The 27840-nt window shown below is 39.8% G+C and overlaps 1 pseudogene; it reads left to right on the forward strand.

Moving 5' to 3' along the window:
- Positions 1-11820: 11820 nt before the first annotated feature.
- Positions 11821-27840, forward strand: part of LOC144376714 (DNA-directed RNA polymerases I, II, and III subunit RPABC4 pseudogene) — a 161644-nt pseudogene continuing 145624 nt past the window's right edge.

Consider the following 27840-nt stretch of genomic DNA (forward strand, 5'->3'; position numbering starts at 1 on the left):
ATATGTACCATATTTTATTTATGCATTCATCTATTGAAGGACACCTAGGTTGGTTATGTAGCTCTGTTATTATAAATTGAGCTGCTATAAACGTCAATATGACTGCTCAGGGTATGTTGATTTTAAGTCCTTTAGGTATATACCAAGGAGTGGGATGGCTGGGTCAAATGGTGGTTCCATTCCAAGTTTTCTGAGGAGTCTCCATACTGCTTTCTGTAGTGGTTATACCAATTTGCAGTCCCACCAGCAATGTATGAGTGTATCTTTCCCCCCACGTCCTTGCCAACATTTATTGTTACTTGTATTCTTGGTAATTGCCATTCTTACTAGAGTGAGATAGAATCTCGGTGTAGTTTAACTTGCATTGCTCTAATTGCTGGAGATTTTGAACAGTTTTTCAACAAGTCATCTTAAATTTGTTCATTTCAGCATCAGTGGATATTACTTGGGTGATTTCAAATGCAAAATTTTACATTTCATCCCTAGAAATTTTGATCAGCAGGTCTAAGTTGGTTCTGGAGGAGTTACACCCACTAATTCTGGTACCTTCTCTGAGAAACACTACATGAGTCTCGAGCAGGTCTCTAACTGGGCTGGTCCTCTGCTTGAGGGAAGTGCAGTGAGTGTTTCATACAAATTACACTGTTTCCACCTTGACCATGGAAATGAATTTCAAATGAACATGGAGGTGCATCCTAGAAGGGAAAAAAGCCAAAAAAGAGAAACTCACAGCCCGGTGTGGTGTGAACATGAGAAACACTGGTTTCCAAGTGTTCACCCTGCTCCCACTGGATGGTGCTCCACATGTCAAACAGAATTTCTCTTGAAATACAAACCTCTGCAAGTGACCTTCAGCCATGGCACAGCTGCCTCCATATGGAGCTTCGTGGTGGAAACAGCATGAACATTGAAATGAGAAGAGCTGAAATATTTGTCTCTGCCCTGTATGGGTTGTCCATCCTGGGGTTAATCCCTTCCGCTCTCAGTGCCTTGGTTTCAAATTTATAAAAGTGACAGAGTGGTAAGGAACACACGGGAGTTGCAGCTGAGATATTCAATGCCAGGTTCAGAACTTACGCTCTGAAGTCAAACAACTGAGTTCAAATATGAGCCTCTCTTCTTAACAGCTGTGACTTTGAGCAGGTGACTTACCCTCTCTGAGATAAATTAGGATTCTGATCACACCTCCCTTTGGGGTCATTGCAGAGACTAAGTAAGGTAATGTATCATAGCCTTGACTAAGCCCTGGGCTCCTAGGAAGAGTGCCATGAATACTGGTTATACCAAGCACTGGGTAGATGCTTACAAAGCAGAGGGAATTAAAAGGAGTGGGGAAAAGAAGACTGGCAAGTGGAGCCAGTCATACAGTGCATGTGACTGAACTGTCACGTGGATCTTCTCCCCAAGTATGAGCTCTGTACCCAGTGATTTTCCACTGTGGGGAGAAGCAGGGATGGCAGACCAGATTAAGATAATTGTTTTCCTTGGAAGCCGAAGAATCAAAGTTTGCCTCTGGCACCTCGGTGACTACAACCTCAATTCAATCCCCAAATCCCACTGAAATAGTGAATGAAACTTAAAAGCTGCAGAAGAGGAGGAAGAATTGAGGAAAAGAGCCAAAAGGCTTTAGGCTCCAGTTGATCCTCTGCCGCCCTCTCCCCGCCCGTCTTTTCCCCATGCCTCTGCAAGCTTCCCCTCTTTCTGTATCTTTTGGGGCAAATAGCCTTTCTACCTGTGGTTTGCTGCAGTAAGCTTTTCTTTTCTTTTCTTTTCTTTATGGGCAAATGCAAGGTAAAGGTAAGCATGCCTGGGCACTGAGAGGAAGACCCTGGAGGAATAAGTCCTGGACTGCAAAATGCAAAGGAACCAGCTCTCTCTCAAGGCCCTAGATACATTATTGCAACTGCCTCCATGTCCTGGATGTGCTGCCACCCTTCAGGGAGTTATTAGGGCTCCATTATCAAGACCATGAGTTGTCAGGTTTGGGATAACGCCAGTCATGCCAACAAGTCCACAACCCACTCCCTCCATGAATGCTCATGAAGATACTTTAAGTGATAACAACAGTCTTCAAAGAGAAATTAGAATACTACAAGGGAGGGACAAATGAGGTGGACACTACTGTGGACAGTACTGTGGTACAGCGGGAAGCATCTTTAAACAAAAGACATGGACATGGAATCCTAAGGTTGGAAGTGTCCTTGGTATCATTGCTTAGGTGGTGAGCACACCTGGGATGCCCATCTTATCTCATTAAGGCCCTCTTGTACTCAAGAACACGTGCTACAGACTGAGAAGCCCCACCCAAGCTGCCTACTCAAGAGGTCAGGCTTTCCCAGTGATAACAGACTTGAATCATTTTAGTTCACATTCAGGAAACATCTCACCAATGATGATGGGCTCCATTTGCAATGGCGGTTCCATCAATGCTCTTTCCATCTGGATGAAGGAGGTGTGTATGGACCTGGACAACCTCTGCTGAGATGTATTTGATGGTGTGAGCTGGTGTCTAATCAGAGAAGTTCTGCAAGCAACCTGGTTACTTTAACTGTGCTGCCAGCTAGTGTATATTAAAACCGTGGCCTTTGCTAAAGTAATGTGAAATTTCAAGAGATTAGAAATAACAGAGAGGAATTAAAAGAGGGATGGACTGGAAGATGGAAGAGTTTGGATTTCTGTTTCTGTTTATTAATGGATATTAATAGGAGTAGTAATAAGAGTAACAACAACAAAACCAACACTGATCCCAGGTTTTATGGAACTCTTAATATGTCCCAGTTGTTGGGCTAAGAACTTCATGCAGATGGCCATGTTAATTTCTTACAGGAGTTCTATGAGAAAGCGTTATTAGGAGTCTCATCCCAGTTTACAGTTGAGGAAAGACTTGAGAGGGAAAGTAACTTTCCCAAAGTAACACAGATAGAAATGAATGCAGGGCTCCCGCTCTGTGGTTTCACCTGCACCACACACTCACCTGCAAGTGGGGGACCTCTGTAAGTCATTGCCACAGCTTGCTGTCATGTGTTCTACCCTAAGCCAAGAAGGTGGGGCAGTCAATGGTTTTTATAGTGTCTTTGTTTTGAAGAGTCTGTTTTCCCAGGGGATAATTGAGAGGCTTCCTGGAAGAGGTGTGTAAAGACCCAGAGTTTGTAGAATTTGTTTCCTGGATTCCTTTTACTTCATCTCAAACTCCCGTCCTGCGATTCCTTGATTATTTATAGAAGATTTTCACAAAGGGGGCAGCTCCATACTCTGCCTTGCAGATTGCAAAGAGAGATAAATAACACATTCCTCATTCTCTTACTCGCTGGGGAAATTGGGGGCTGTGTTTACATCGCTTCCTTGGTATTTATTCTCCTGCTGACTGTTCCATCCCTCTATTTCATGTTGTTATTTTACTTCCATTAGGGGAGCAGAAAAAACATGAGAAGCCATTCTGATCCACCCCAATCCTCAGAGGGCATTGCTCGGTCAAAGCCAGCATCCTCTCCCTTGTAATTTTCCCTACAAACATCTCATTCAAGAGGCATTTTCCTCTCTCTGAATACTAATGTCCCAATGATGATAAAAATAAATAAATCTCCCCCCTCTCACACATACAAGCAAGCAAGCAAGCAAGCAAGCAAGCAAGCAAGCGCGCGCGCGCACACACACACACACACACACACACACACATATCCAAAACAAAATAGAAAGAAAATGAGAGAACAGAAAATCAATTGCATGCTTGATTCATTTCATGTTTATATCCTTCTGGATTTCCTTCCTGAGCTCCTGGGAATTGCCTAGTTAGGAGTTAGGAAGGGCTGACTGGGTCACTACAGATTTAATGTAGCATTCCTGTCTTCTGTGGCTTTTTGTCCTTGGGAAGGAACTGGACTTTATTAAGAAAACTTCTGAACACATGAACCTCCATTCTTTACCCACCAGGTCCGTGGAGACACTGATACAGTCCATTTTATATGGGGGACTGATGAGATTATTTGTTATTTTTCAGTATTTTTCCAGAAATGGAGATTTTTTACTTCATGAAAACCCTGTGGTTGGTCAAAACAATGTTGGTCATTTGAGTCCTTATTTGGTTAAATTGTCTTTACTCTGACTTTTCAACAAAGGACAAGCATAAACTGAGCGTTTAGCTACATGCTGAAGCAGGTTTCATGTGTTATTCCATCTAATATATTTAATGGACAAAAATGAAGAAAATAACAGTCACCTAATTTTATAGATGGAGAAACTAATACTCAAAATGCCAGTATACCATGTGGGGTGTTGTACTCCTGCAATCCCAGCTACTCAGGAAGTTGAGGCAGGAGGATCACAAGTTCAAGATCTGCTCAGGAATCTTAGTGAGCCCCTCTCCCCCTTCCTCCCTCCCTCCCTCCCTCTCCCTCCCTCACTCTCCCTCTCTCATTATCTAACACACACACACACACACACACACACACACACACAAAGACACACACACAATATAAGTATAATTCTAATTGGGAGATTCTGAGAAATCTTTGCAGCTTGTCAGCTGATTGTTCCGATTTATTTCCCTACGGTAAATTTTAAAAGATAATGTGCTACAGTTCACATTTGTAGATTTTAGGATATTAAATTGGGGTCTCTTACAAGCTGTATCTTGAGAAAAAAAAAAAACCTTCTCTCTGAACCTTACTTTCCATCCTTCTCTTATTGTATTTTATTCCCTGTATCCTAACTGTGTGAAATCTGGATACAGACGTAGGAGACAGATATTTGTTTCCACCATTTACTAATACTGTGCCTTAGCTCAGCTTCCCCCAAAGCAGTGTTGGAGATGAGGAATTCTGCACATAGTGTCTATTAAGGACACATTTCTAGGAGCGGCTGATGACGGAAAAGCTTTCTCTCTGTGGCATCCCATTTGTCACTGGTAAGAGCTACCTAGGATGGAGATGAACTCCAGGGTCCTCTGGCTCTCTGCTTATGCTGAGAAGAGCCTTCAGGTAAGGTGGCAGGTAAGATCTGGGCAGACTCTGTGATCCCAGGGATGAGCTATTATTTTATTTCTTATTTCTCCATCTCTAAAATGAATCAGCTACACTCTACACTCTTTTATAATCGTTCCACCCATATTTTTTTAAAGAGAGAAAGAGAGAGAGGTTTTTCAATATTTATTTTTTAGTTTTTGGTGGACACAACATCCTTATTTTATTTTTATGTGGTGCTGAGGATCGAACCCAGCACCCAGCGCATGCCAGGTGAGCATGCTACCGCTCGAGCCCCATCCCCAGCCCACCCATATTTTTTTTTAATAAGAAGTATATACTTCCCAGTAGAACTTATGATTGTTTGTACAGGAATCTTGACTTTACTCAATAACATATTTCATACTCCTATAAGAAAATGGTTTTAGAAGGAGCTTAATGAATATCTGACAAAAGAATGGATGATGAACAATTGTGCATTCCTCAATTTTTGGATAAGTTTTGTTCAAGACTACTAGACTAATCTGCTAACTATATGATCAAAGTCTTCTCTAATAATACAATGCACATGTTGCACTTATTATGTTGCTGTCGTCATTGGAAATATACCAATAGACAAAAAAAAAATGTAAAACAACTTGAGTGAAAAATGATATATAAACCTACAGAGATATGACAGAGTATACCCTAGACCTTGAAGCCTCCTAGTTCTCAACCTCCCTGTAGGAATGGATTTCTAAGAAAATGACCACTGCTTAGAAGGAGGAGCTCCACAGGTACCAGATGTCCTCTGCTCTATCCTTCTGTCCTCTAAGCGTCTTCCATTTTGGAGACCTGCCTAAGCAATGGCCTGCCCAACAGGTTAAAGGAACTGTAACTGAAGTCTGAGTATCATGTGGGTTTGAGGATTTTATTTATAAAACTAGCATTTTCCATGATGAGAAAGTAACAAAAATATTTTGCTAAGTGAAAGAAGTCACAAAAAATACACATCAGATGATACCATGTGTATGAAATGTTCCAAGTAGGCAAATAGACAGATATATAAAGTAGATTAGTGGGCTGGAAAAGAATGGGGAATGACTCCAATGGATACAAAGTTTCCTTGGGGCAGGATAAACATATTATAAAATTAGGTTATGGTGTTTGTTGTGTAACTCTGTAAATATACTAAAAATTTTGAATTGTACACTTTAAGAAAGTAAACTTTATGGCATATAAATTACATCTCAGCTGAGCTTTTAAACATTGCCAGTGAAATCCCCAAAATGTCTAATATAGGCAAATGAAAATATTCTCTCCAGGGATGAGCTTTCATCTCAGGGCCTGCTGGATTCTCCCAGATAAAACCTCACTGAAGATGAGCTCACAGTCTTTAATTACAAAGCACACAACAAAATAATCCAACAGGAGTGAGTCAGTAGACATAACAAACAGAAGTACCAGGCTTCCAAGACCTGTATTCTGGCTCTGTCAGTTATTCAGTCTTTTTGAACCTGTTTTATCCTCTATGTCAATGGGAATAGCAAGACACACCCTATAAGATTTGTCATATAGATTCAATAAATAGCCAGGCATGTGGTGCATGCCTGAAATCCCAGAGACACAGGAGGCTGAGGCAGGAAGATGGAGAGTTCAAAGCCAGCCTCAGCAAAAGCAAGGCACTAAGCAAGTCAGTGAGACTCTGTCTCTAAATAAAATACAAATCTGGCTCATTGGTTGAGTGACCCGGATTTCGATCCCGACGACCCCCCACCCCCCAAAAAAGAAGATTCAATGAATGAAAGTAAGTCAAGAATGGAAAAATGATGCCCAACATATTAGGCATACTGTATGAATCTTAAGAGTAAGTAACTCCCAACAAGAAAAATAACAATATAGGAAGATAGCTGGATTTAAAAATATATTGATAGGCAAACAGAGTAATAATTCACAGGTGAAACCATCAGAGTTGATACAGATATGGAAGGGTATTTGGTTTAATGGGGAAATGCTCACATGGACCATAAATTTAAAAAGATATGCTGTTTTGATCCTATGATATTGGCAAAAATTACCCTTTTTTTGGTATATCATGCAGAGGTTGCTGAAGGAGTAAAGAAAGGAACTTTGTCACACACACTTGGAGAAAAATCTGCATTAGAACAAATCTTTCTAAGGAGCATTTGGGCAAGTATATATCAGAAAAGATTTGACGCCATTATGAAAACTCATTACATTTTTTAAGAGGCAAGAACTTCCTTGAGTGAAAAAATTACCCAGACCATATAGAGATATTTGCATAAAAGAGAAGGTGGGACACTACAGCTTAGACCGAGGTGGGATTTCCCTGACTCTAAACTTCCCACAGGGAAAGGTTGCTGTGAACTATGTCATTGTTTGGGAGGGATGTCCTAAACAACATTCAGTTCATCTGTGGAAAAGGTGTAGATCTTTGGAAGCCCTTAATTAATGCAGAAGTCTAAATTTCAACTCTCATGCACAAGTATGCCCAGATATTCCTCTCCTGACTCCACTGGAGAATGAACCCCAATCTTTCCATTACTAAGACCCCAGCGACCCTTCACATTTTTTCCCGCCCTGACCTGGTCTTTCTAAGCAGCTACAGCATCTACTCATTTCTTCATCATCCGGATCTCGATTCCTTCTTTAAACTTTTGGTCTTGAAAGTTTCTCTTGTTTTCTTGTGAATTCAGCTCTGTATTTAAAAGGTCTCAGAATCTAGGGCTTCTAAATATTACACAGCAGTGGATCTTTTCTGTTCTCTTATTCTATGGCAAAATAAAATAGAAATTTTATTTTATTTTTTTTTAATTCGAATGATATATTTTACTTGACTCAATATATCAAAAGTATTACTATTGGAGCATCCAAGCAGCATAAAAATTGAGCAATTAAAAACAATGTTCTATTTTCTTTAAGAATCTGGTAGGCATTTTACATTGCATTTGACTAGACATTTGCAAGGGCTCTGTAACCACATGTGTCCTGGGGCTGCCACATTGGAGAGCACACGGTGATGCAGTAATGGGGCTGTCATCCAAGGACCCAGTGACTTCTTGACAGGATTTTTTTGGGTCTAGTCCTTTCCCAGTTCTGATTCTGGGTCTTCCTCATAAATACTTAGTTCCCTTGGAGGTGATTCATTTCTTGCAGGGCAGCTTGGATTAACTAAATATTGATAACACTGGTGGTATATCCAACAGAGGGGATCTTAATTTAGAAATCTAATTGTCAGATTAAAGTCTGTTTCTCTGAATGGGGCCTCTCTAGTAGCTAAAATTCTCTCTCATATATTTCTGTATTCTATTTCCTACAACTGTACCCTTTGCCAGAGTATGGGCTCTGTGCATGCTTATTCGAAGAACTATGACTTTCTGGTATCAGGAACAAGAAGTCACAGTGCGACTTATTAAACTATGGAGTAGTAGGAGAGAAGATTTTCGATGCAACAGTTGGCATCATTTGGAATAATTAATGCATTCTCCATATCACAAAAATTAATTAACATCTAACAAAACTGAAGCCACTTTTTAAGTTCTAAAAAATGAATATACATGTTTCAGCACAATAGTTTCTTGTAATAAATTTCCCTTAAATTATATTTCAGTAGAAAGATTTCTGTGTCTGAGATATTTCTCTCAATATATATTATAATATATAATATAATTTCACATATATTAATAACATATGTGGTAATATATAACAATATGTATTAATAGAGAGAATATATATATATAGAGAGATAGATATAGATAGATAGATAGATTATATATAGAGAGAAAACCTCTCCCTTGCAAAAGTTAGTTCATTTTATATATGATCTGAAGACAAACATTTAACTGCAGTAGAAAAAACACTTGGCTGGGATAGATATTTTCTAACAATGTGACCTTCAACAAGTTACTTTCCTTCACTAGGTACAATTTTCTTTTACCAGCTTTAGAGACTTGTTATGAGAATGATACACAACATTTAAAACATCTGGCCTTTAGAAGGTGCTCAATAAGTCAGAGCCTCTACTATCACATCAAAACATGATACTTCTTTTCCACCACGAGTATTAACTGCCTTGTTGCCTTGTTGAATTCATTTTTCAAGTTCAGAACCTAGACAAGTGTGTGTGTGTGTGTGAGTGTGTGTGTGTGTCTGTGTGTGTGTGTTTTAATAGGGCACAATATGACATCTTGGTACTGATACTAATCCTGTAAAACACATACCAAGATGGGTAGTTATCCCATCATGTTAGTACAAGACAAGATTGAGTTTGCATAGTCTCTTAAGGGATCAAGTAAACACAAAGCAATTCTACTTTGTTGACATTTCCAAATCAGAGCCAGCAGCAGAAATACAGATAGTACCATAATGTCGATGGCTTGAGATTCCCTAAAAAGCAAACGACTTGGTATGACAAAAAGTCTACCACATTGACTGCTGTGAAAACCTCAGGATGTCCAGATGAACTCTTCAGCCCTCAAGGGTTGGGGTATCTCAGTGTCCCTGTCTAGATGGTTAGCATCTCACAAAGACATTTTACCGCATTACCACACTACTCTCATCTGATGCCAAGAATGTGTTGGAAAAGCCAACAGGAAATGAAAACTAGCCAGTTTGGAATTTTTTCTCATGTCTTTTATTTCCCAATGTATGCTTCCATTGATCCTGTAGTGTTCTTGAGGCTGGGATGGACAACAATAGCCTCAGGCAACTTACGGTCTGACCTTGGCAGAGATCTTTTCCTTTGCCACTGAACCTGGTCACGATGGTTCAGATTCCCATGCGTGATGAGCCATGGAAGAATCCCATCTGTAGTTCTTTTGTCTACTTATTAAGAGAAAGCTATGGAAAGGGTGATGGGGAGAATACCCCGTTTGGAGTTTTAGCACTTGTAAGCTGAGAGGTCTTGGGAAAATAATTTTACATCTCCAGACTATCTTTCCTATCTATAAAATGGAGTTTATGAGATTGAAGCTTGAATCCTGGGAGAGACATTTATGAAAATACTTTATAAATGTTAAGTTTCTGTACACATCGTTTGGAAACAGGAAGACAGAGAGAGCACAGGATCACTGGCCTCCAATCCCCAAAAGGAAGCTGCTAAGTGAGAATTACCTAGAGAGGTTATGGAGAGCCCAAGGAAGACCAAGAAGTGCAGCTCCAGAGAGGTCAAGTTCAGAACAAGGAAGGTGTTCTATCAGCAACATGGGTTGTGTTGTGTGCAAGCTCTTTTGTTTCCATGAAGGCTTCAGTCTATACCTGGGCTGTCCTGTCCAGTGAACACTGTCCAGGGATGGAATGGGACATCAGCTGGGGATGGTTCCAGGGAGATCCCAGGTCCCCTCAAGATACAGGATTCTATGGTGTCAAGCAGACATTCTCGATTACTTGAAGAGACTTAAAATCCCAGTTCATTTCCAGGTGATGCACTTGCCTCTCGATTACTTGAAGAGACTTAAAATCCCAGTTCATTTCCAGGTGATGCACTTGCCTCTTAGAAGGCCACAGAGTGAATCATTCAAGAAGCTAATAAAAACATTTTGTTTCTTTAGTGTTTTCCTTTTCTTCTTTGGGGGGCACTTGTTTTTCAAGGTGCTGGTTTTTATCTGAGACTGATTTTAGGCTGATTTTTTTTTTTCTCATTATCACACCAGAGCAAGATTGCAGAAAGTAAAAGATGGCTATTACATTCTTGAATTAGCATTCTTTTTCTCTGGCATGCTAAGTATTTACTAAAGAAATTTGAAAATTGGAATTGGAATTGTCTTTATAACCTTTCAAACTTAACGCATTCAACTATATAAGAAAGAAAGAAATATAATCATCTGGCCATAAAATTCAAGTTTCTCATGCTTCTATTTTGTCCTTGACTCATCCTTAAATCTTAGGAAAGTTAACTTTTCCATATCTCAGTTCCCTATCTGGAAAATGGATATGTTAACAGAGTTTTCTGAATAAGTCCATTCTCAGGTTTATCTAGCTCTTGCCTTTGGTAACATTTATTCCATATTATTTTCCAAGGTCCTATAGAACTGCACTAAAGCATAACATACAGATCTATTGATAACTCCTTACAGTATAAGATTATAAATCAAACCTGTTAGAACATACCATCTTTGCAGACAATTATTGACCAGTGCTCAATCCTGGTGTTAAAAGGAATCCTGCTATATTTCTATAATTTAAGAGAGCACATTCAACAGAATAGTTCATCCCCTCTCCATCTCAATTAGAAGTTATTTAGAGGTAAAATTGTTTTTCATGGGTACTGATCTGATAGGAAAATAATTCCTAAATATTCCCCTTGGATGATTCAAAATGCATTCACTCTCTTACCCCATGGTTTGTCTTCTTTTGCTGTGTATGTCCCTTTGTGGGTTCATGCATTCCTATTATTTTCCAGGTTTGAAATTCTTATTTGCAGGGTAGAATTACAAAAGAGGGAGCAATTGAGAACATCTGCTCTGCTTTCAGATACTGGCAGGCGCCTGCGTCATGTTCCTTTCTGGATCTGGACAATTAGGTCCAACTAGAGGAAGAATTGCTTTTACCTTTGACTGGGACTCTCTTCCTGGCAGGGAATGAATGAAATGTGCTGAACACAGAGGAGCTCTTTTCTCACCCACTGCAGGGATGTGCCCGCCACTCATTCTGATTAGGAACACCTATGTCTTGCAAGACAGAAGTGGTAGAAATCTCAAGCACTGTCAGGTCTTTGTTTTCCTAAAGCTCGGTCTGTGTTTGAGGTGGTGTAAATAATGGCTTAGTTTGGGTTGCCATGGGGTGGGCAAAGTGGGCAGCAGAAAGGAAATTCTCTTACCAGGAGTTTCCAAAATGAATGGAGGCTACAGGAGCTGGAGACACCATGTCAGTCACTGCAATAGATTCATGCTGCGTAGCAGCACCAATGTTCCCTCAGGAGCAGAACATTGCAGACAGCTGTAGAGGGTCAGAGCTGGAAGGCCTGCAGATTTCCAATCCAGTTGTGCTAAAGCAAACCACGACCCAGACACCAGGTTGGCACAGTATTAGTGATAGTTACAAAAGCATTCACCATATGTAAGGCATCATGAGAAGCAATTCAAAAAGACAGATTCCATCCTCACGGAATCTTTCTGAGTCTGGTACTTTCTTTTTTTATTATTTATTTAGGTATTAGGAATTGAACTCAGTGCCACTTAATCACTGAAAGAAACCACCTCTGAGCTCAGAGCTATACAGTTAAAAAGTGAAGTCTTAGGATGTGAACTGAGTTTGAGACCAATATCTGTGCCTCTAACTGCTCCCATGGTAGACAAGCTTTGGAGACCAACCGGAACTTGGATGGGAAAAGAACTCTGCAATTAACCTGTTCCCAATAGAGAGGACAGAGCTCATCTTTCTGAAGATCAATTTTCTCACCCATAAATTACAGATCAAAATAACTGTTTCACAGAGCAGCTGTTGTAATTCATTAGTAATAAATTGAAATGCTGGTTTAAGTACTTGATATTAAAAAGTACGGCAATCATCAAGACTACAGGCAACAATAAATGTTGGCGAGGATGTGGAGGGAAAGGTACACTCATACATTGTTGGTGGGACTGCAAATTAGTGCAATCACTATGGAAAGCAGTATAGAGAATCCTCAGAAAACTGATAATGAAACCACCATTTGACCCAGCTATCCCACTCCTTGGTTTATACCTAAAGGACTTAAAATCAGCATTCTTCAGTAATGCAGCCATGTCACTGTTTATAGCAGCTCAATTCACAATAGCTGAACTATGGAACCAATCTAGGTGTCCCTCAATAGATGAATGGATAATAATCAGTGGAATATTACTCAGCTTTAAAGAAGAGTAAACTCACTCAGCTTTAAAGAAGAGTAAATGGATGGAGTTGGAGAATATCATGCTAAGTGAAATGAGCCAATCCCACAATACCAAAAGCCAGAATATTTTCTCTAATATGCGGATGCTAATTCACAACAAGGCGGGGGGGGGCACTAGAGAGGAATAGTGTTACCTTAGATTAGGTAGAGGGAAGTGATGAGAAGGTAGGGGAGGGGATGTGGGGATAGAAAAGATAGTAGAATAAAACAGATATTATTACTTTATATGTGACTTCATGGCCAATATGATTCTGCAACATATACACTTAGAAAAATGAGAAATTATATCCCATCTATATATGATATATCAAAGTGTTTAAATGCATTCCACTGTCATGTATAACTAATTAAAACAAACAAAAAAATTAACAAAAAAAGTACCACAAAAAATGAATGTAGTTTCCCCTTTCTGAAGATATTTCAATGAAACAGTTACCATCACAGGACATCATCCCCACCTGGTGGAGTGGTGGATCAGCTGGCCTTTCTAATGCCCGATAGCCCAGAGCTTCCATGATGCTGTGAACCACTTACCCAGGATAACAGGATTGTGCTCTGCCTGCCCCCCAGCTCAGGGCTCTTGCTTCACCTTCAGAGTCATCGGAAACAGAGAAGTCATAGTTTCTTATTCAGACTTTCCCAAAAGGACTAGGAATCTCAAATTTAAAAGCTTTGCATCATTAATCAAAGTTTCAATCCTGTCAATAACTGCCACCAGAAACCAATAAAAACAACCAACCCTTCACTGAAGAAAGAATGTGCTTTGGACTCTTTCTTGGAAAAGGAGAGACTCAGATGTGGCAGACAGGCTTCTGGGTTGTAGGTGTGAGGGCCAGTGGGATCTTATCTGGGCCCTGTCACTTCTTGAATGGCTCTATCCTAGACCCCACCTGGACTCATTTACTCCTTTAAATGACCAGATTAATTGAGAACTGGAAGATCACTAGAACCTTTCCCCCTCCCCTCTCCCCGATGGTAGAAACTTTCTAACCCAGTGTGTTTGCTTCTCCTGGTTACCTCTCTTCCTGACCCTTCCTTCATACTGTAACAGTTAATACTTTTGTCATTTGACTGAGCCATAAAGTGCCCGCGTGTCTGATTCAACATTATTCTGGGTTTTTCTGTGAAGGTACTTTTGGATAAGATTAACATTTAGACTGAGTAAAGCAGACTGCCCTTCCTAACGTGGAGGGCCCCATTCCATCAGTTGAAGACGTAAGTTGAACAATAAGGCTGATCTTTCCTCATGTGAGAGAGAATTCTTCCTGCTTGATGGCCTCAAAATTGGGACAGCAATTTCTTTTCTATCTTCAGACTTGAACAGTTTCTTAAATCTACTGGCCCTCAGACGGGGAGTATACTCTCACTCTCCTGAGTCTTCAGTTTGCTGACTCACAGGGCAGACTCGCCAATCTTGGCACTTGCCAGCCTTCAAACTCACAGGTCTTAATTCCTTATGATAAATCTCTTTTTAATAGCACATGTACACATACCCAAAAGTCTTACCTGCCCCAAAGAATCTGCACTCTGTTACCCAATAAACAAATACAATTTAAGATGAGATTAATGGATGAAAATGAAGTTATATAAATAACATTAGCAGTGTATAATTGAATACATCCAAACTAATTTTTGTATTAAATTGTTCTTGGATATCCTTGTCGACCCTAAGAGTAGACTGTATTAATACAACTTTGCAGATACAAAAATAAATAAATAAATGAAAGAGGTGATTGGTCATAGAGCAGGAACAGATTTCCAACTTAAATTGTCCTCAATAAACAGAGACACGCATCTCCATTGCACCAGAACAGATTTCCAACTGATACTTGTATTTAACAAAGGTCTTTGAAAACTCACTCTTTTTTTTTTTTTTGTGCTGGGGATTGAACCCAGGGCCTTATGCATGCAAGGCAAGCACTCTACTAACTGAGCTATATCCTCAGGCTTGAAAAGCCACTCTAAAGTAGGGCATAACCTAAGTGAGTCAGGTCAGATAGCCTGACTGGGGAGAAAGATGGCTGTAGTCTATGGTTTCTTTTCAGTTGAGGGCTAACCTTGGCATAGGACCTAGTCACAGGTGCAGTAATCGCAACCCTGACCACCTGTTCAATGGAGTGGTAGAGAAGCAGTCGAAAATACAGCAGAATGGAATGTGTGCTAAATTTTAGGCTCTGGTATCAGAATTCATCTTCTCCATACAATAGTTTATCCTCTTTTATGAAAAAGACTTTGATAGGTACCTTGGAATGATCCAGGAGAGAGAGAGACTCAGGTCAGAAATGTCCACGCAACAGTAAATGCCCTCTCATTAGACGCTATTAAATTAGTATAAATTTTTGTTTCACTTGTGAAAATCAGATCAGGACATGAGCATGTGGGCTGGAATTAGAGACAAAGGCAGGAAGAGCAAAGCAGTTTGAGACTGTGAGATATGAGGGCAATGAAAATATTTAGGTGTTGGATTGACTTACAATATTTTCAGCCACCTGCAAACTTGTATATTATTTGAAGTTATTTTCTTCACAGCCTTTCCAATACACATTTATGATTCTTCAGATAGTTAAGTAGCAAACTTCAGAGAGACAGGTTTTAGTTTTGTGGGGAGAAGGAAAACCAAAAGAAATGAGTTGAAAAAGTATGGGAAGAAGAAGCACACAGAGATGCTGAAGCCAAGAGACAAAGATGATTGTTGAGAACAAAACCTTGCCAGGAACTCACAGACATATTTAAATCAGCTTTGGATTTGAGTGTAAATTTGGGGCAAGATCAAATCTCAAGATTGAAAGAAGCCCTGCCTATTATCTGAGTTATAGTTCTACACAAGTCAGTGACTAGAATGTTCTTGAGTTCATCTGTTCTGTTTTAACAGTGTGAGATCTTTGTGGAAACTAGAAAATGAGGCTGTTAAAAGATGGTATCTGTCTTCTGAATGCGGTGGTGCAGGCCTGTAATCCCAGCAGCTCAGGAGGCTGAGGCAGGAGGATCATAAGTTCAAAGTCAGCCTCAGAAACTTAGCTAGCCTTAGCAACTCAGTGAGACCCTGTCACTAAATAAAATATTTTAAAAAGGGGCTGGAGATGTAGCTCAGTAGTTAAGTACCCCTGGATTCAATCGTTAGTACCAAAAGATAAAAAATGAAAGAAATAAAAGATGGTGTCTGTAGAATGAATAGGACATAACTTTCCTGTGTTCGTATGTGAACATGCACCCAGTGAAACTCCACATCATGTACAATCACAAAAATAAGAAGTTATACTCCACGTATGTATGATATGTCAAAATACATTCTACTGTCATGTAAAACTAAAAAAAGGAACAAATAAAAATAAATAAATAAAGATGGTGTCTGCCATGTAACAATATCTGCATGTCTTGGATTGAAATGGAATCGAACCTCTCCCAATGTGCCCAGCATTGTGTGGTTGAAGAGCTGAGAGCATCTAGCAATGGAAGTGATTTATGATGAAAACAGCACTTATTATCCTATTCCCCACATCTTTCCCACGTCCACCCTGACCACTGTAAAAGTGTATCTGGTATAACGCATTCCACTGTGGTTGAAAGATGCATCTGGGGTCTGTAGCATATTCCCCTTCCTCATGTTTCCATTACTCAGGGAACATTTTCAAAAGATGAGATCTGCTCAATTTTAGAATAGTTTCCAGAGGGATGTGGCAAAGAGCTGCTTCATCTGATTCACTTAAAATTAGACCAGAGCGAGGAATCCCAGGGTCCCACTGGGAGCGGTTCTGTGCGGGTGGGAGTATAAGAGGAGAGTCATGCCCATTTCTGTTGGAATACAGGAAGCGCTCTGCCTCATTGCCTCATATGACTCCCTGGTGCTGACCATGGCCATTCCAAATACTGATTCTGTCCATGACAGTGCAATACAGTACTTTTCCTGAGCCCCCTGCCCCCAACTTCCTCTCCTACCTCTTACTAGCATTGCCATTCAGGCTTTGTTTATATTAATTCTGGAAGAATTAGTGAACACTTAATGGGGAAAAAAAATAGTGTCACTGTGAACTCAAGCCTGTATTTCAGGTTCTAAGAAGTCACCTTTAGATCATGTTTGTTAAAGATTTAAAATGCCTCCATTGCATGTGGTTGTATCAATCAGCCTAGAAGTCAGAGGGTCAGTATGATCAGGTTCTCTGAGGGCTCTCCTCTTGGCTTGCAGATGGCCACCTTCTCACTGTGTCCTCACGTGATGGAAAAAGAAAGAGATTACTGTCTCCATTCTTCTTATAAGACCAACTTCTTATCAAACTGTCGTCACTTCTTATGACCTCACTTAACCTTAATTACAACCTAAAGACCCGTCTCCAGCTGGGATTCAAGAAGTTAGGGCTTCAATGTCTGAATGGGAGGAGGGAAATACTGTCCATAACCCTGGGATTTCCCAATTTTTTTTTCTGTATTTAATTTCTTAATCCACAGAGATAGATAAAAGAACTGGGTGAGAATTCTCAAGGATTTCCATATGTATATGCTATAGAAGGGAATTTGGACTCATTTGTCTAAAGCAGGTAAGTTCAGTGATCTGACTTGTTCCTGGGTTGGTTTATGAGCTGGAAAGAATTTAACCACTGCAGAGAGGCGATTGAGTTCTCATCCTGAGTAGATTACTGATTTGACTTATGACTTTAGCTTTTTTTCCAACTCTGAAATGAGGATTTTTCCTTAGCCTTCCTAATTCTCTGATATTTCAGGGATCTGAGATGTGTGGACTGGCATTAGATTGTCTTCTGTCACAGACACACTGATTGTCAAAGGCAAAGGATACTCCAGCCCCTTGGGGGTTTACATATTCTCTGGCCTCACAGCCATGATCCTGGAATGGAGGTGACCTAGTTAGGATGTTAGACTTTCTTGGAAGAGGTAGAAGGCAGACGCTGAACCAATGTCCACCAATGAAATCATGGGTCCTTGGGTGGAAAGATTCATGGGCCAAAAAGGGCAGTTCTTGGAGTGCCCTTTCCACTGGCCTGTTTCTATCTTGGGAGGGCGTGGATGAAGAAGACATCACAGTGAGTTAGGGAGTCTAGATACATAGTAAAGGACAGAATCATGATAGTTAACCCTTAACTCACAAGCACTTTCTTCATGCTAGATATTTATAAACAATTTACATTTATTCTATTAAATTTAATTCTTAGCATAGACCTTGAAATATGTACCGTTTTAGTTTCTAAATTCCAGAAGAATAAAATGTCAGAGTGATTCAGTGAGTTGTTAAAAATCACATTGCTCAGAAGGGACAGAGGTCAGATTCCAACAAGTCAGTTGAACTTAGATCTCTTACTGTCTACTCCATTTTTCCAGGGCAGGAAAACTGAGTCTTCATAATGTCCCCCATGTCTCCAACAACTAGGCAGTGTTCCAGGAGGGCAGGGATTAATGCAACCTTTTACCTCTAGCATTTAGACAATGTAAAAAGTATTTGAAAATACAGGTTGGTAGAAGTTCCAAATGAGGATCCTCAAACTTCAAGAAGGAAACAAAGTCTTACTCAAAAAGCATGAATTACATGTGTGTGAATAGCAACTATGCAACAAAAGGAAAAAAGTGAGGGAAGTATACCAGGTGCTAAGAAGAATGACTATGTCAAAAGTTATCCCTTGCTGGATGCAGTGGTACATGCCAGTATCCCAGCTCAGGAGGCTGAGGCAGGAGGATCATGAGTTCAAAGCCAGCCTTAGCAAAAGCAAGGCACTAAGCAACTCAGTGAGACCCTGTATCTAAATAAAATACAAAATAGGATTGGGGATGTGGCTCAGTGGCCAAGCACCCCTGAGTTCAATCCCTGGTTATCCATCCTCAAAACAAAAAATGTTATCCCTCTCATTCTTGGTTACTTTAAAATCCCAAAGTGCTCTACTTACTGAAAAGCAGGCATGAACACACCTGTCTTCATCACAGCATGCTGTCACATGTCTATTTTCACATTGCACTTTATCACCCATCTTTCCTGTATTCCCTGAGGACCCAGCAATCCCATACCAAGCATACAACAAATGCCTAATGCTGGCTGAATCACTAAAGGCATGAAGAATTCCTGACTCCACCCGACTGGCTATATTCACTGAATATTGTATTTAATCTGGTCCTATCTGTTTCCTGGTCACTCTGTAAGCACCACGTGGTTCTGAAAGGCACTAGAGGTATGGATATGGCACGATGTCCCAGGAATGTCTCCATCTGTGGGAATGACAGAAAAATATTGAAGTCACTGAACCCCCTTGTCTCTATATGTGATATGAAGACTAGCAAACTTCTTACAGCTATTCACGGGATGAAGGAAGTGTCTACCAAAATAATGCATGTGAAAAATGCTTTTAAGTTACACAATATAATTCAATGCAAGGTCATAGCTATGATTTTGGTTTTCATTTTGGTTATAAGGGTAGTTATTATTCCAGCTTTTCTGAAATGTAGATCATTGAAAAAGTCATAGGGGTCAAAAGAGGATTTGGGCTGACATCTGAATAACTTTATTTTGATGCTGTTGCCTTTGATCCACAAGGCCCTCCATTTCTGTGGTTTCAATAACCGCCTCTTAATACTCAACTTGTACAACTTCAGGTGATCCAGTACTTGAAAACATGAAAGGCAGAGACTTTGTCCTCCTGCAATTTCTACAGTATGAAAACATTTCACGTAACAGAAAAGAAGGAGGCACAAATTGTGCATGAGTACCTGCATATTTTAAAAAATAAATAAATTCAGGAGCATGTAATGTACTGAGAAGATCATCTTCTTGACAAAATGCATTGCCTGGATTTAAAGATGAGGGAACAGAGGATGGCAACAATTAGCCCATATTCTTCCAAGAGAGTATAAATCAAACAGCCAACAGGGGGACCGGTAGGAAAGAATGGGGAAATGGAAATGGATATTCCCTAGAGTGTATATCTTTGTGAATTCAATTTTAGAACTATAATGGATTATAAGTAAAATATATATATATAAAATAAAAATAAATGACAGATAAACCCCAAATAATAAGAAAGAAAAAGAAAGCAATGCATTTCCACATGGGTCAATTTTAGAGCTAGAATGAGGGAAAAAACAAACAAACAAACAAACAAGGTGAACCTGGAGAACTCATGATGCCCAAGAACAAGGGAATGTCCCACCAGTGATGGGCCATGTAAATATGGCACAGGAGGCAACCAAGTCTGTGAAAAAGTGAGCCACAAGGTAAATACTGATAACGAGCCACATAATGTAACGTGTAAAATAAAGATAATATCCATTATTGTATGCTGACATAATTAATGTAGTAAACAACTAAACGAGAGAGAGGGAATGTTCTTTCCTTAGCAGGATAGGATCCCAGTTAATAAATGGAGGTAGACAGATTCTTTTACCTGGCAAAGACCACAACAATATACAGGCAAGATTTATCCATAGAAACTAACATCAGCAGGAAAGGGATGAGGAGACAAAGATATTGGCCTATAAGCTTCCGAAGTGTCATTGTCATAAGTGAAAAATAAGAATAGAGTAATTAAAATAAAAGACCAAGGACCTGCTCCAGGTTAGAGGACACTGAGGAGACAGGGCACTTAAAAGAAACCTGCGATCCAGGATTGGATCCTGGATCTGAAAAAAAGAACACTAAGGAAACCCATTGACAAATTTCCAATGAGGTTTGTAGGTCAGTTAATAGAAATGCCTCCATGTTGATTTCCTAACTTCAATCATCGTACCAAGATTATGTAAGAGGCTCTTATCTGAAAATGTCTGGGGAAACAGAAACAATGTATATGGTTTTTAAAAAATTTCTTCGTCAACTAAATATATTTAACTCAAATTAAAAATAAAAACAAAAAAAAAAACAGAAAAGAAGAAGAAGAAAAATAAAGAAAGGAAGGAAGGAAGGAAGAGAAACTACTTCATTCTGGTTACCAGGTCCCTGAAGTTAGAAACAAGTGGTCATGAGATCTGTTGCCAGAATCCTGAGGTTGTACTTTGTTGTCTCCTAGAATTCAGCGGGAATTTATGTCTGACTTCCCCAGAATCCCAACAATTTTATATCCAGAATTTGGGGGCAGTGTAAAAGGCAAACCACCAACCTGCAGTGTGCCAGCCCCAGTGCTGGTCACTGTATTTACATCTCTATGTTCCTCTTTATTTTGCCTCCTGTCATTTTCCGGTCCTCCACTGTGTACCATGATTTTAATTCTGTTTTACAGAAAGTGTTCCAAAGCAGTCTATTTCTCTTTCTAAACACAGACAGCAAACAGCTTAATTGGAAATTGCTGTTTTTCTTCTCCCGACGATGGTAAAAATCATTTTCCATTTCTTCAGGCAGTTGAGAGTCATTGCCCTCCAGGGAGTGAGGAACGTTTCCCTGGACTTTATTTTTCTACGTGCCATAAAATTAATTACAGTTTTGTTTTAGTTCAGGGTTGAGGAAGGGATGACAGAGGAGGAGAAGTACATTAGGGCAAAGGAGTAAATAATACACAAACCTATATGGTGCTTTGAAAGGTTGCCAGAGACCAGGTGAATAATTGATGACGATCGGATGCACCCAGATCTCTCCCATGAAACGGACCCTATGCCAAAATGAATCACAGGCTGTCTTCCGTCTTTTTCCCTTGTGTGCATGTGTCTCTCTGTGTGTACACACACTCACACAGGAGACTATGTATTTTGAGCCAACATCACAAATAAGAAACCGATCATATTATTGTTCATCCATTCAGAGTGCCTGAGTAAAGAGACTCATTCACCTCTGCTCTTATTTTCAAGCTCAGTGCCTTTGCCTTGATCTTGACCCACATGTTCTTGTATGTAATGCTGTGCACCTGGTCTTCCTGTCCCAGATCTGGCTGAACTCTGCTTCCTATGGAGTTTTCCCTCCTCTGACTTTACCATGGTCTTCTCAACCAAACAAGTCCATTCTGTACTCAGTGCCCACCTACAAACCACAGCCCACATGTTTTACCCTATTCTACAACACTTTTGGGTATCTAGCCTCTGCCCTCCATTAGAATGGGCACGGCAGACACTGAATCTTTTTTCTCGAAAACTTATTCCCTGCACACGTCCTGACATTTATCATTGTCCTACCTTTGCCCACATAGATCCTCTTTGCCCTCAGCAAAGAATACTCTTTGCCCTCAGCCTGCCAAAATTCTCTCTCACGTGTCCACTTAAGTGTGATCTCTCTGTTGAAACTCTCCTAAATTCTCTAGGTAAAAATTCATTATTTCCTTTTGCATTTCTATTTTCAGTTATTCTCTTAGAAAGCTGCTTCCGATTGCATTAGTTGGCCGCTATCTTTACTCTTAGTCAGGAATCTCCTTAAAGATAGGTAGGATAGGTGTACTTTTTTTTATTTAGTATGTATTCTGCTTTGGGATGAAGAGATAATAGTTCAGAAAGACTGCACACAAATGGTGTAGGAAATGTTGGAATAAATAGGTTAGCATATGTAATTTAGGATTATAGAGAACCTGATTCTATGGAACATAGTATACCACCATGATTCTAGAGAAAAGAAGTGCTGGTCTGTGTGTATTTACATGGAGACTCGACAATATCCTTCTTTATCATTGACCCCTAAAAACTGCTTAGCAGAGTTGGACAGGCTGTATCCATTTTTCTTATGAGAAAACTGGGAGTCAGATTTCTGGCTTACTCAAGTCTGCCCAGAGGACTTAAAAATACACAGAATTGGTAAAAAGTGACAAGAGGATGCCACAGAAGGGGAAGAGTGTGGAAGACACCAGATTCGGGGACCCATAGACTGTCTCCAGTGTAGATCTACCATGTAAGAGCTCAATGGTCTTGGGTAAGTCATTTGAGTTTTCCAGTTTTCTTCGCTGTTCATATAGTTATAGGCAGAATTTTGAGGGGCACTTGTACTTAAAACATGATTGTTGGAGAAGGCCCTTCCCGTTGTGTGCTTCATTCACAGTGGAGGCCCCATCCAACTAGAAGAGCACACTGCCCCGGTCTCTGAAGGGTTGGATTCCATCCTCTATGTGGATCTTCTGGTGCTGACCTTGGACCTCCAGGGGCTGCTCCCTTCCTTGAGTGAGCAACACATCAACACACTTTGAGCCAGTATTTCATCCTGCAGGCTGTGAAGAACAAGCTTTGCTATGGTCATAAGAGACAGGTTAGTGCACAGGTTAAAAACACAAGCTAATGGGGGAGGGCAGACTGCCTGGGCTTGCACCTTGGCTCTACCACAAACTAGTGGTGCCTCAGTCTCTCTCTCTGCCCAGTGAAAATAATAATTGAACTGATTCTGCAATCTGCATTTGGGGTAAAATTGGGAGTTCATAACCCACTTCAATCTAATGTGTGAAATATGTTATGTCAAGAGCTTTGTAATGTTGTGAACAACCAATAAAAAAATAAAAAATTAAAAAAAAATAATTGAACTTATCTCAGAAAGCTGCTCAAGCACTAAAGGGGTCCTGTATGGAAGTCTCTGAGAACAGAGCCTCTAGTTAATAGTAGCTATTTTTATTCCCATGCCAACCAGTCAGGCCTACTGGGAGAATTGAAAGAGAACAGTTTGTAAACTCTAATGTATTAATGGAAAATAAACACTTAGTAGAACTAATATGGTTTTCTATTTAAAATTGGAGAAAAAATTGCCCTCTTGTTCCAAATCCTTCTGGGGTCATAAGAGAAGAATCCCAAGGAACGATTCATACCATTTACAGGACATGATTTTCTCCTCTACATTTTCAAATTGAATTTTCTAGTAAACTTTGCCTCAAAAGCTGTGTTTGAATCAATTTGCCATCTTAGACTTCTGAAAACTTTCTTTTAAATATTCTCCCTCCTAAAAGTAGAAAAACATTCAGGAGTAAACAAACATGAAATAACAAGTTAGAAAAATAATTTTAATCTCTCAAGTTTTCACACTAGAAATATATGTACCATATATTCTCTGCAATAGCTTCTCCCTATAATTTATGTGTTCAAGTAATAACTTAATGGGGTTGGGGGTATAGCTTAGTTGGTAGAGTATTTGCCTCACATATGCAAGGTCCTGGGTTCAATCCCAGCACCATACAAAATAAACATGAAAAAAGACAAAACAAGTAATAACATAAGTTAAAAACCCAGGTTGTTAGTAAGAGAAATTTCTATTTTATTTTTGAAAGCATATATATGCCAAAATGGATGGGCGACCCAAGCTGTTCTTCCCATTTGCAAAGTATTAGATAATAGCGAACAAAAGTCTACTTTAAAAACAGCGCATTGATATACACACTTGTTGAATATGATGGAAAGCAACTTGGGAAATGGTATGAGGCATTTTCCAAATTGGTTTATGGTTGTTGTACAACTACCTTATTTTTAGTAATAGGGAGGAGGCAGCATTTCAGGTGTAAACAGCAGAGACATAGGGATTGTGGCCCAGGTTCGTGGGAAGTGGCTAGCACATGGTGTGCTTGAAGGCAGAGGAAGGGTGAAGAACTGAGAGAAGCTGGGTGAGCCTCCTTGAATGGCTTTGATCCGTGCAGCTCCATCTCTGCTCAAAGCCATTCAGAACAGCTCTCCCCACCCCAAGGGCTTCACTTCTGAGAATGAAGGGCCTCTACATTTTTCACAGATGACTAGTTTCATGTTTTGCTGTATTTAAAAAATAAACTCGTGCAGTTAAATAAACTAGGAAAAATTGGCATAACTTAAACATATTTCACTCGTATGGGACTTTCCAGTGCCTTTAATAGGGTAATGACACTTTGTGACTATAGCAGGAGGAGGAGGAGGCATCCATTGTTCCCATACATTAGACTCTCAGGCTTCTTTTCTCAAGAGTATATTCCCAGACTAATGTTCTGAAGAGTAATTGGAAACTCACTGGATTAAGACATTAGCTTAGATTTATTTGTTCAACAGCAAGAATTGAGTGCCTTTGATATGCCACTCATTTGTGCTGGTAGAGACGGTAACACATAACCCCTGACTGTTTTCATGGAGCTCACATCTGGGAGACGGAGTCTGCAGGTATCAACATTTTAACAGCAGGTTTGGAGGTGTGTAGATCAGTATCCAGAGTATACCTTGGAAGTAGGGGCACTATCTTACTGACTTTTCTATCCCCAGTGCCTGATATGGCATCCAAAATGGAGCCTGTTGAGTGATGGATGTTCAATGTTGGTAAAATGTAGGAGGGGGAAGGAGAAAGGAAACAAGAGAGGCAAGAAAGAAGAGATTTGGAGAAGAGAAGAAAACAGATGGGCAAAGACCAGCATGGGAGCATGATTAAAATGCAGGTTAACCAGCACTGAAAAATCCTGACAGTTTGTACAGCAACTGGGACCATTCTGACTGGGAAAAGCGAGGCCAGCAATTAAAGTGAACTATCTCAAATTATGAGACAGCTTCAATTTGGCCCCATTATAGACATAGACATATTCTAAACAATAGAGTAATATGGCTTAAAAATGACCTCAAGAAAATATCTAGAAGGTGTTTTAATACAAATATCCTTCCATAACTTCTCTGTCTTACCCTGTATACCCACTTTTTTATGTTGCTAGATTTTGTTTATTTTATAAATTTTTAGCGCTTCTTAATGTCATATAGCCTCTCTAGTTAAACCTCTTGAAATGTCAGAGATTAATTTAATTTAATACTCAGTTGTAGGAATAGTTACCCCTTGTGTTCCTGCTATATTCATATTTCCCCTCTTGTCAGTATATCCAGAATAGCTACAAGGGCTGAGGGATTATTATGGATTCTTTGAGGTCTGGAAAAGATGCTTCAAAGAGTTTTGACCAGTATTGGCAGATGCCCCTTACCCTCAGTGGTTCATTCATTTACTGATGAAGGTTTGAATACCTTTGATGTGCCAAAATTTTTACCAGGAACACTGAGGTGGGTGAAAATGAAAAGCAAAGGTTCTCTATTTATTATTTTCATAATCTGTTTAATGTGTACCTGCTGAGAATACATAACATGAATATGATAATTATTTCAAAAATTGATTCTCTGAAATGTGTGTGATAGGTATAGATTCATGAAAATTCCAAATCATGAAGACACAAATCTAAGTGTATACAATCTGTATGACGGTCAATTGTAACTAAATAGTCCCAAGACCCTTAAAAATTATGGATTTTCCCCTTGGTCATGTATCTGGTTAGTCTCCACACAGGATCTCTTATTGAATCACTTTGGGTTTGGAGCAATCACCCAAGGACATTCCCACCATTGCAAAGGTTGACTCCAGCTTCATTCATTCAGCATGCGTGGGGAGTCCCTACTAAACAGGTTAAGGAAAAGGACATGGAGCTTGCTTCTGAGTTTCCTCATTGAGGGATTCTGGTTGAAAGCCTTCTGCCAATTACTATTGTAAATATCTCATCTAAGTACTCAGCATAGGAAATTCATGTTCCAATTTTCTAATTGAGTAACCACCATGACCAATCTCTGGGCAGAACCATCAGGAAATAAGTGCTATTTAGTTTTGGGTTTCTTTGTTGAGCTCCATATCCACACAATAGGAGGATTATACAAGGAATCGAGAGATAAACGGATAACATTTAACACAAATACATTCTTTTCAGAATGGAGCAAATTATCTAAGGTGGGAGACATGGCAAGTGTTTCACAAAAACCAGTAAAGAAGATTTAGGGTGTGGATTTGACATTCTCTGACTTTTTTTTTTTTGTCCTCATCATTGGCCAAAATTGTCTTTCAAAGGCATTTATTTGATACCCACAATGTACAGGGATTTGCATTTGGCACGGGATATGGAAAAAGTAGAAGAGAGTCAGCGGTCTCTACAGATACAACTCGAAAGGGCACCATTCACAGAGACTGCCTCATTCATGGCACCCTCTAAAGTTCTGCAGTACACACTCTCTATAATGGAGCCAAGTGAGACTGAGAAAATTTCCCCCCTTTCATGTATGTGAATTCACAGTGGGGATTTAATAAGGCTAAAACACATGGCCATGAACAACAACAACAAAAAAAATGTTGATAGAGCTAGTCGTGAATTCTGGAGCCGAGGGTTAAGAGAGCTGGGTGAAGAGTTGATATTTGTCAGGCTCCAATTCAAATCCAGTCTGCAAAACAATATGAGGAATCTGTGATGCAGGCTGATGGAGGGCAGAGCTGATCCAAGGAGAAATCGGGAGGAGAAATTGGATTTGAAATTTGTTAATAGAAAGTTGATAGCTACGAATATGAACTGGATGACTTTTCTCATGAAATAGAGCATAGAGTTAGATCAGAAGGAGCAGAGGAAACTGAAGTTGAGGAAAAGGATTTGGTAAGAAAACCTGTGAAAGGCTCTAGATGCATATGCATTATCCTCAACAAATACTGTGCAGTGTCACTGGGGACCTGTGGTGGCATATCTCAGACCACAAAGACTCTGTGGATATGATATTTGGTTTGCCATATAAGGGCACAAATCTGTCATTTTTTTCACAGATTCCAACCTTCTGTTGCTCAAGATATGCCTCAAGTTCATTCAGTTCAGTCAAAGATACATCCCGGCGGTGAAGGATACCTAAACCCTACAAAGTCTCAAGAATCATTTTTTTAAAAATGCTAGTTATTTACATAGCAAAGGAGTTTAAATTACCTACTATTTCATATTCAAGGGGTAATTAGACTCAATGAACATCCTATGAAATTCAACAGATGGGCAGAAATTAGCAGACATGACTTCCACTGAGTGGGAATTTAATCCAGCCCCCACACTGTGATAGTGTGAGGGGCGAGTACAAATATAAAATGTGATAAATACTGTGTACAGTGGGACCACGTAGACAAAATGACAGGAGATCACCACTTAGAGGAGAGCGTGATAGAAAGCCATCCTGAGGGCTGAGATCTGCGAGATGAAATCGTGCAGCATCATAAGGAGGAAGGACAATTTCAAGCAAAGTGAATGGCATCTACAAAGTCTTGGGGGTTGGGAAAAGCTAGAAAAGTTTCAGGAGTTGGTGAAATAAGAGGAAGAGCAGAGAGAATGGACATAGGAGAAGTCGGGGCCACATTATTGT

Source organism: Ictidomys tridecemlineatus, chromosome 4, assembly GCF_052094955.1.
Source record: "Ictidomys tridecemlineatus isolate mIctTri1 chromosome 4, mIctTri1.hap1, whole genome shotgun sequence".
Lineage (NCBI taxonomy): Eukaryota > Metazoa > Chordata > Mammalia > Rodentia > Sciuridae > Ictidomys > Ictidomys tridecemlineatus.